This window comes from Carcharhinus amblyrhynchos, chromosome 26, assembly GCF_965287045.1.
Source record: "Carcharhinus amblyrhynchos chromosome 26, sCarAmb.v2.hapA, whole genome shotgun sequence".
In the NCBI taxonomy this organism is placed as follows: domain Eukaryota; kingdom Metazoa; phylum Chordata; class Chondrichthyes; order Carcharhiniformes; family Carcharhinidae; genus Carcharhinus; species Carcharhinus amblyrhynchos.
Window position 1 is genome coordinate 11,179,734 of NC_137349.1, and position 9,231 is coordinate 11,188,964.

The window sequence follows — 9,231 nt, forward strand, 5'->3', positions numbered from 1 at the left end:
ATCCATCACACACGTTACCTACTCCCAGTAATATCACCCATCTCCAACTCTCCACACCTGCCTCAGTTAATTTGCTGCCGGAAACCTCATCCATACCTTTTTACTATTCAAACCCTTGCCTCCCACCTTGCACCCTTCATAAACCCGCAGCCACCCAAACCCGATTGCTGTACCTCAACTTGCAATGTCCCGTTTCACCCAATATTCCTGTGCTGGCTGATTTGAACTGATTCACAGAGCAACAAAGTATCAATCTTGAAAGTTACATTCTTGTTTATAAATCCTTCCATGGTCTTGTCCTTCCCTCTATCTTCTCCAGTCCCACAACCCTGAGATATTTATGCTGCGCATAATCTGGCCTCTTGAATATCCCCAATTTCCGTTGCTCCCCATTGGTGACCATGTCTTTCACCTTCAAGGCCCTAAACTCTGAAATCCTCTCCCTAAATCTCACTGCCTCTCCACCTTCTCCTTTAAAACATTTAAAAAGAAATGAACCTCTTTGACCAAACCTTTGCATATTTATGCTTCTATCTTTGTGTGCTTTTGTGTTCACCCAGTAATTGAAAGCATTCTTTAGAATGACCCTAGTGTCAATGCTGACAACAAGATCCCACAAAGCAATGTGTTAATGACCAAAAATCTGCTTTTGTTACATGGATCGAAGGAGAAATATTACCCAGGGCACTTCACTGCTATTCTGAAAAATGTGCAATGGGCTCTTTTAAGGAGCAGGTGGCATCTCAGTTCAATCATTTCTACAAAAGACAGCTTATTTATCAGTGCAGCACTGGGAGCATCAGTCTGGATTTTTGTGTTCCCCATATCTGGAGTGAGGTTTGAACCCACACTCTTCAGACTCCCAGTCAAATAGCAACTGAGCCACCAGCTGGCAAATCAATTTCCGAGTGCTATTATTGCTCGACTATTAATCCAGAAACTCAGCTAATGTTCTGGGGACCTGGGTTCGAATCCTGCCACAGCAGATGGTGGAATCTGAATTCAATATAAAAAAATCTGGAGTTAAGAATCTACTGATGAACACAAAACCATTCTCAATTGTTGGAAAAAAAAATCGGATTCACTAATGTCCTTTAGGGAAGGAAATCTGCCATCCTTACCTGGTTTGGTCTACATGTGACTCCAGAGTCACAGCAATGTGGTTGACTTTCAATTACCCTTAGACAACTAGGGATAGGCAATAAATACTGGGCAGCCAGCAATGCCCTGTCCCACGAAATAAAAAAAATGGAGTCTCACAGTGAGCAAAATTAAATGATTTTAAAAACAGCAGCGTTATATATTTTTTGAGAGGAGGGAAGAACACTGTAGATCCAAAGAAGTCAATTCTTCAACCCATTTTCCAAGCCATGGCAGGTCTATTTTTAATCCCAATTTCCTGCCCAACTCCACACTCCTTAAAACCCTTGGAGCCAAAATACAACTTGAGGTAGGGAACCCTCCCATTGAGCTAAACACCCAAACAACTTCTAACTAATTATGGGTTTACTGTGCTCTTTCAGAAGAATGGTGGTGATCTTATTGAACCATTTAAAAGAAGCTTAGTGGCTTGACAGGGTAGATGACAAGAACCTGTTTCCCCTGGCTGGAGGGTTACAGCTAAAACTGACCGACAGAAGTCTGTAACATTATGAGAAGTGTAGACAGGGTGGACAGTCAGGCTTTTTCCCAGGGTGGAAGTGTCAATTACAAGGGGGCATGGGTTCAAGGTGAGAGGGGGAAAGTTTAAGGGAGATGTGTGGGTGATTTTTTTCACACAGAGAGTGGTGGGTGCCTGGGACACAGTGCCAGAGGAGGTGGTGGAAGCAGGCACATTAGCAACATTTTAGAGTCATCTGGATGGGTATGTGAATAAGAAAGGAATAGAGGGATACAGATCGAGTAAGGAAAGTTTTTTTTAGTTTAGTTAGGGTGTCATGATCGGCATAGGCCTAGAGGACCGAAGGGCCTGTTCCTGTGCTGTACTTTTCTTTGTTCAGGCATCACAATCTCAGGATGAGGCCTGCCATTAACTAAGATCAAAATAAGTTTCTTCACTCAGGCATTATGAATCTTTGAGATTCTCTGCTCAAAGGGTGTAGATGTGTATATTTAAGATGAGATTGCGAAGCTATCTGGGCACAAAAGGAATCGGGGGAAATGGTAGGAAAGTGAAGTTGACGTAGGTCAGACATGATGTCATTTAGTGGTGGAGCATTACACCTGTGCCTTCAATTGCCTAAGCACCAAGCTCTGGAATACCATCTATACATTTCTCCACCTCTCCTCCTTTAAGACACTCCTTAAAACATAAGAACATAAGAACATAAGAAATAGGAGCAGGAGTAGGCCAACTAACCCTTCGAGCCTGCCCCGCCATTCAATAAGATCATGGCTGATCTGTCGTGGCTCAGTTCCACTTTCCGGCCCTCTCCCCATAACCCTTAATCCCCTCTCTTTTCAAAAACCCATCAACCCGCTTCTTAAAAATATTTAGCGAGGCAGCCTCCACCACTTCAACGGGTAGAGAATTCCAGAGATTCACCACCCTTTGAGTGAAGAAGTTCCTCCTCAACTCCGTTCTAAACCGCCTCCCCTTTATCTTGAGGCTGTGCCCCCTAGTCCTACTGTCTTTTTTGAGCGGGAAGAGTCTCTCCACCTCTATCCTATCCATCCCATTCATCATCTTATACGTCTCAATGAGATCTCCCCTCATTCTTCTAAACTCCAACAAGTACAAGCCTAGTTTATTCAGCCTCTCCTCATAGCTCAACCCCCTCAACTCCGGTATCAGCCTAGTAAACCTCCTCTGCACTCCCTCCAAGGCCAAAATACCTTTGCGCAGGTGCGGCGCCCAAAACTGCACACAGTACTCCAGCTGCGGCCTCACCAATGCCCTATACAGCTGCAGCAAGACCTCCCTACTTTTATATTCAATCCCCTTCGCTATGAAGGCCAGCATCCCATTCGCCTTCCTGACCACCTGCTGCACCTGCAAGCTGGGTTTTTGCGACTCATGCACAAGGACCCCGAGGTCCCTCTGCACCGTTGCCTGCTGCAGTTTTTCGCCCCTTAAGTAATAGTCCTTCCTACCATTCTTCCTACCAAAGTGGACCACCTCACACTTGCCAACATTAAATTCCATTTGCCATTTCCTGGCCCATTCGCCCAACCTATCTAGATCCTTCTGCAGACTCTCCACACCCTCCGCACAATTTGCCGTTCCCCCAATCTTGGTGTCATCCGCAAATTTCGACACCCTACACTCGGTTCCCTCCTCCAGATCATCTATATAAATGGTAAATAGCTGAGGCCCCAGCATCGACCCCTGGGGCACTCCACTAGTCACCATCCGCCAATCCGAATAGCACCCGTTGACCCCCACTCTCTGCCTCCTATTTGACAACCAATCCTCTATCCACGCTAACACCCTACCCCCAACTCCAAGTCCCCTGACCTTCTGCAATAACCTCTTATGAGGTACTTTGTCAAATGCCTTCTGAAAATCCAGAAAGACCACATCCACCGGCTCTCCTCTATCGACCGCCCTAGACACATCCTCATAGAACTCCAGTAAATTTGTCAGACACGACTTCCCTTTAATGAAACCGTGCTGCGTCTGCTCTATCAAGCAATTCCCTTCAAGATGCCTCGCAATTTCCTCCTTAATGACGGATTCTAACATTTTACCTACCACTGACGTTAAACTAACCGGCCTATAATTCCCTGCCTTTTGCCTGGCACCCTTCTTAAACAACGGCGTAACATTAGCCGTTTTCCAATCTTCCGGCACTTCCCCGGAATCCAGCGATGTCTGGAAAATAACCACCAATGCATCCACTATAACCTCCGCCATTTCTTTCAGAACCCTCGGATGCATTCCATCCGGTCCTGGGGACTTGTCCACAATCAGCCCCTCCAGTCTGTCGAGCACCGCCTCTCTAGTAACAGTAATGTCATTAAGACCCTCCAGTCCTACCACCTTTCCATCGCTAACACCCGGCAAATTAATCATGTCCTCCTCCATGAAGACAGAAACAAAAAAGTTATTCAATACCTTAGCCATATCCCCATCCCCTACCACTAGGTCCCCTTTCTCATCCTCTAAAGGACCAACGTTCACCCTAGCCAGCCTCTTCCTTTTTATATATTTATAAAAACCTACCACTTTATCCATGCTTTTGGTCATCTGACCTAATACATCCTTATGAGGCTGTGTGTCATATCTTGTTGGGATGCTTCATTATGTTAAAGGTGCTATATAAGTTGGTGTTAGAGCAGGCCAGGATGTATGGTCAGCTCCTGTTCATACTTGCATTCCCATTCCTTCACGCGATATCTTCCAACATTTCAACTCACTGACTTCTCTGTGATTGGAGCACAAGCTATCTTCTTCCCTTCTCTCCATTCCTCTTTTAACCAACCAATTCAAATGTTGGCTTCTCTTTTGACTTTCAGTTCTGTTGAGGGGTCCACAGCCAAAATGTTGACTTCCAGTTTCATTCATACTCACTTTCTCCCTGCACAGAATGCTCTCTTGTTGGTCATGTTACAGAATGTTATGCTACTGGAGGCCATTCAGCCTACTGTGTCCGCGTCAGCTCCTTGAAAGAGCTCTCCCAATTTAACCTCATTCTCCTGCTTTCCCCATAGCCCTGCATTTTTGTTCCTCTTCAAATATCTATCCAATTCCCTTTTGGAAGTTGCTGATGAATCTGTTTCCACTGCCCTTTCAGACTGCATATTTGCATTCCAGATCACAATTCAATGTGTAAAAACATAAATTGTCACCTCCTGTAGGAGTTTTTTCCAGAGACTGAAGTAGTCTTCTGGCTTTTATTCAGGAGATTTCTCTTTATTAATTACAGCTCAGCAAATACGAAGAACTAAGAGAGGCAATATATCCTGGTTAAAGGTGTACTTTATTTTGCCCAGGCCTCATCCAGGCATGAGGGAGAAATGACTTGAGCACCTCAAGTCATTCTAAATTGCACGGGTATCAGTATTGCAATTATACATTTTGCAGAAATCATTTACCAGCCTACTCTATTCATCCTGTCTGGATGAGCCAATCATGTCAGTAGGAGTTATATATCTTGGCCAATAACATCTTACTCTCTGGCAGCATGAGAATTCATTGGTTCATAGAGTCTCAAAGTTCCTGCCCACTGTCTCTTAGCAATGTCAGTTACATAGGTCGTAGAGTTCAAGAGTTCTTTTCCTGCTGTCTGCTGAGCAATCCTTTTTTGGAAGAAATGTAATTACTCTATTCATTCTAGTGTCTGGGAAACTAGTACTTTCTACAACCCATACTGACAAAAACTGTGCTCTGTGGCTGCATTGTTCTTAAAGAATGTGGTTCATTGTAACCCATTATGCCATGGGGCATTATGCAGTTAGCCAAGCTGTACATTTTAATACAGAATTTATAAAGACAAATGTTTAAGTTCTCCAACAATGGTTGTATGTGTTTCAATGCAAAACTGTTTGTTTCTAGACTACTCAATTTATTAGTCTTTTTAAAGGGATTATCCTAAATCCCTTTAACATCTCCCCTGTACTTTTTTTTGCCAATTATGTCATGTGTGTTCTTTGATTGCTGATCCTGCTGCCTGTAGAAATTTTCTTTTTATTTAATCTTAGCAAAACTTCTCAATTTTGAATCCCAGGATGAAATATGGATCTCAACACAATGACGAGGTGGAATATGGGAAAGAGAATCTGGTGAAATGGTGCAATGACAATAATCTCTTCCTCAATGTCAGTGGAATGGAAGAGATAGTCATCGACTTCAGACAACGTATCAGAGGACATGCCATCTATAACAACGGGGATGAAATAGAAATGGTTGGGACCTTCAGGTTTTTAGGTGTCCAGATCACCAACAACTTGTCCTGGTCCCTGATGCCAACGCTATAGTTAAGAAAGCCCCAAAACACCTTTATTTTCTCAGGAGGCTAAGTAAATTTGACATGTCTGCTACGGCTTTAACCAAATATTACATCGCATCAAAGGCAGCATTTTTTTCTGGTTCTATCACAGCTTGGTATGGCTCTGGTTCTAACCAAGACTGCAAGAAACTACAAAAGGTTGTGAATGTAGCCCAGTCCATCATGAAAACCAGTCTCCCATTCATTGACTCCATCTACATTTCCTGCTGCCTCAGAAAAGCAGCCAGCATAATTAAGTAGCCTTGCACGCTGGACATTCTCTTCCACCTTCTGTCAGGAAAAGGATAGAAAAGCCTGAGATCACACACTGAGTCAAGAACAGCTTCTTTCCGCTACCATCAGACTTTTGTATGTACCTACCTTGTATTAAGTTGGTTTCTCGCTACACCCTAGCTATGACTGTAGCACTATATTCTGCACCCTCTCCTTTCCTTCTCCCCTATGTACTCCAAGAAGTGTTTTTTTTCCGTATAACGCAAGAAACAATACTTTTCACTGTATCTCAATGTATGTGACAATAATAAATCAAACCAAATATTCTGTTTTCACATTGTGGTTGTTTTATTCCTCAACATTCAGTCGATCAGGCAGGTGATAACTTGGGCAGTTTGTTATTTTCCCTTTTAAATTGCTATTATTTTAATGAATAAAAAAAACATTTTCCACTGGCTTTCAAACATTGTAAGAAGTCTCAAAACACTACGTTAAAGTCCAACAGGTTTATTTGGTAGCACAAACTTTCAGAGTGCTGCTCCTTCTTCAGGTGAGGAGTGACACATTTGTGCTACCAAATAAACCTGTTGGATTTTAACCTGGTGTTGTGAGACTTCTTACTGTGCTCACCCCAGTCCAATGCCAGCATCTCCACATTGTTTCAAACGTTGGAACAGGTGTGGGGGGGGGGGTGCGGCGGCAATCAGTCCCTCCAAGCTGACTTTGCCACTTCATTATATCATGCCTGATTTGTATCGTAACTCATTTATCCACCCACCTCCATATCCCTTGATACCCACAGCCATAAAAAAACCTATCAATTTCAGTTTTGAATTCCCAGATGGCTCCCTGCCTCAACAGCTTTTTGGCAAAAAAGTGTTCCAGGTTTCCAAGACCATTGGTGGCTTTTCATGACATTACCACCGAATGTCCTAGCTTAGATTTTCACATTGTAACCCACCCCCTAGACTCTTCTCCTCCTATCAGAAGGCATAGTTTTCCCTCGATCTACTGAATTGAATCCCTTTAACATTTTGAACACAAGTCTTAATGAATCACTTGTTTAATACATCATTGCAATGCAAAAATGACACAGCCCAGCAGTACCAGGTTGTCGATTCTGCTGCCAGATTTACCAGCCATTTCCATCCATGTTTGGCAAAGGCAAACAGCTTGACTCTGTCAGTTCTGTGCCATCTGAACTGTGAGTGTTCAATGCTGACCTCCCTCCTCTAAGATGCTGCTTAAAATGCTAATTTTACCAGACTTTCAGTCACCTGGCCCTATGTCATCTCCCGTGGCTTGGTGTCAAATTTTGTCTAATACTCCTGTGAAATGCCTGGGGATGTTTTACTGTTTTAAAAAAAACAAACCATTGACAAGTAGTGTTAGAAATTACAGAGGCATCTGGCAACCAGACCCTCTCCTTAACAAGTGCAAGCCTCATGAAAAGTGAATAAAAGGCCGCTATAAAACAAAAGGACGTTGGAAGAGGACAGGTTCAGACTTGCTGGCGAAGCCCTTCACAGAGGAATAGCCACTAGCACTCGAAAGTTAGGCTCCTGCACTGGGAATAACCAACAGGTGAGAGAGAAAGAGAGGGGGAGAAAATTCTATTCCTGAGACGCGTTCTCTGAACAGACACTCAAATCCCAGAGAAAATCAGCACACGACCATTAAAAATTTGTTTACGAATTTATTTAAAAATTCCCTGATATATAGAAAAAAACCAAAAAAGTTAATCCAAACGTAATAGAAAGCTAAAAACACGGCGACAGGCAGGTTCTGTTTACAAAGATCCATATTTACAAATTGAGCTTTCCCTGTTTTCGGTGACGTTTGGTCACAGAAGTGAGGAATCCTTTACATCTCAAAACATCTAGACATCTATAAACTATTCCAAAAAGTACAGTGATGCTAAAACACCACATGTTAACAAACCTGCCCTAACATTGATTCTTAAGAAAACATAATTACACAGAAACTGGTTCACCAGATACATGATGAGGGTACGTATTAAAAATTTTCTCATTCAAAACACTTTGAATTGTCTGTACAAAAAATAGAATTGCAGAAACAAAAATGAATGATATCTGGTAAATGGTGATATACACATCTGAGAGCTGCATATTGTTGCAAAATTAATTTATTTACTGTAGTAGTAACTCTCCCGGTTTACTCTGCACTATAGTTGCAAATATTAATCATCAAATGTACAACGTGGGCAGATTGAACTTAGAAATTAATGGATGCTTGCAATTATTTGTCCAGTTTATTGTTGCCTGTTATGGACATGTCTCCACTCTCCTTAGAAATATTTTTGTGACCCCCACCCCCCCAAACTTGTGTTTCACCCAGAGGATGGCATGTTCCATTGCAAAAATTAACACAGGCTTCATCCCTTGCTTTCTCTCTTCATTGCCTGAAGACAGTGCACATGCTGGGGTATAGCTCATCAGATGCTGGGCCTCGTCAGCACCGCACGCAAATGGCTGTCTAGATGGCGAGTGTCAGTCTGCAGATTTCTCTCACAGACCTGTCCTGCCCTCAGATATACACTGTCCAGAGGACAACACATCTAGAATGCAAGCCCTGGCTAGTATAGATATTTCACCTTTCTCTCCTGCTTGCAGCGGCCACCGAAGCTGACTGATTTCCGGGTATCACTGAAAACTCAGCGTAGATTGTGCATCAAGCAGGGATATTCCGAGTCTGTGGGAACTCTGGGGTAGTCCCAGGCCAGCCACCAGGAAAACTGCTTTCTGACAGAGGAGGAGTGGGGCATGGGAGAAGAGGATGGAGGGACGATAGGTGAGGAATGGTGGGGGAAGCAAGGGTGAGAGGGGAAGGGAGAGGGAGGGAGGATGAGGGAGGGAAGGCGAGAGGGCGAGACAGGGAAATAGGGAGGGAGAGCGAGACAGGGAGAAGGAGAGAGGGGTGGGGAGAGAGAGATACAGATTTCCCAGACACTGACTCACCAGAGGGTAATAAAAGTTGCCCTTTGCTGACCACTCGAGAGAATTTGGACAGCAGGCAGCAACTGGCAACTCAACTGCAAGAAGCATCA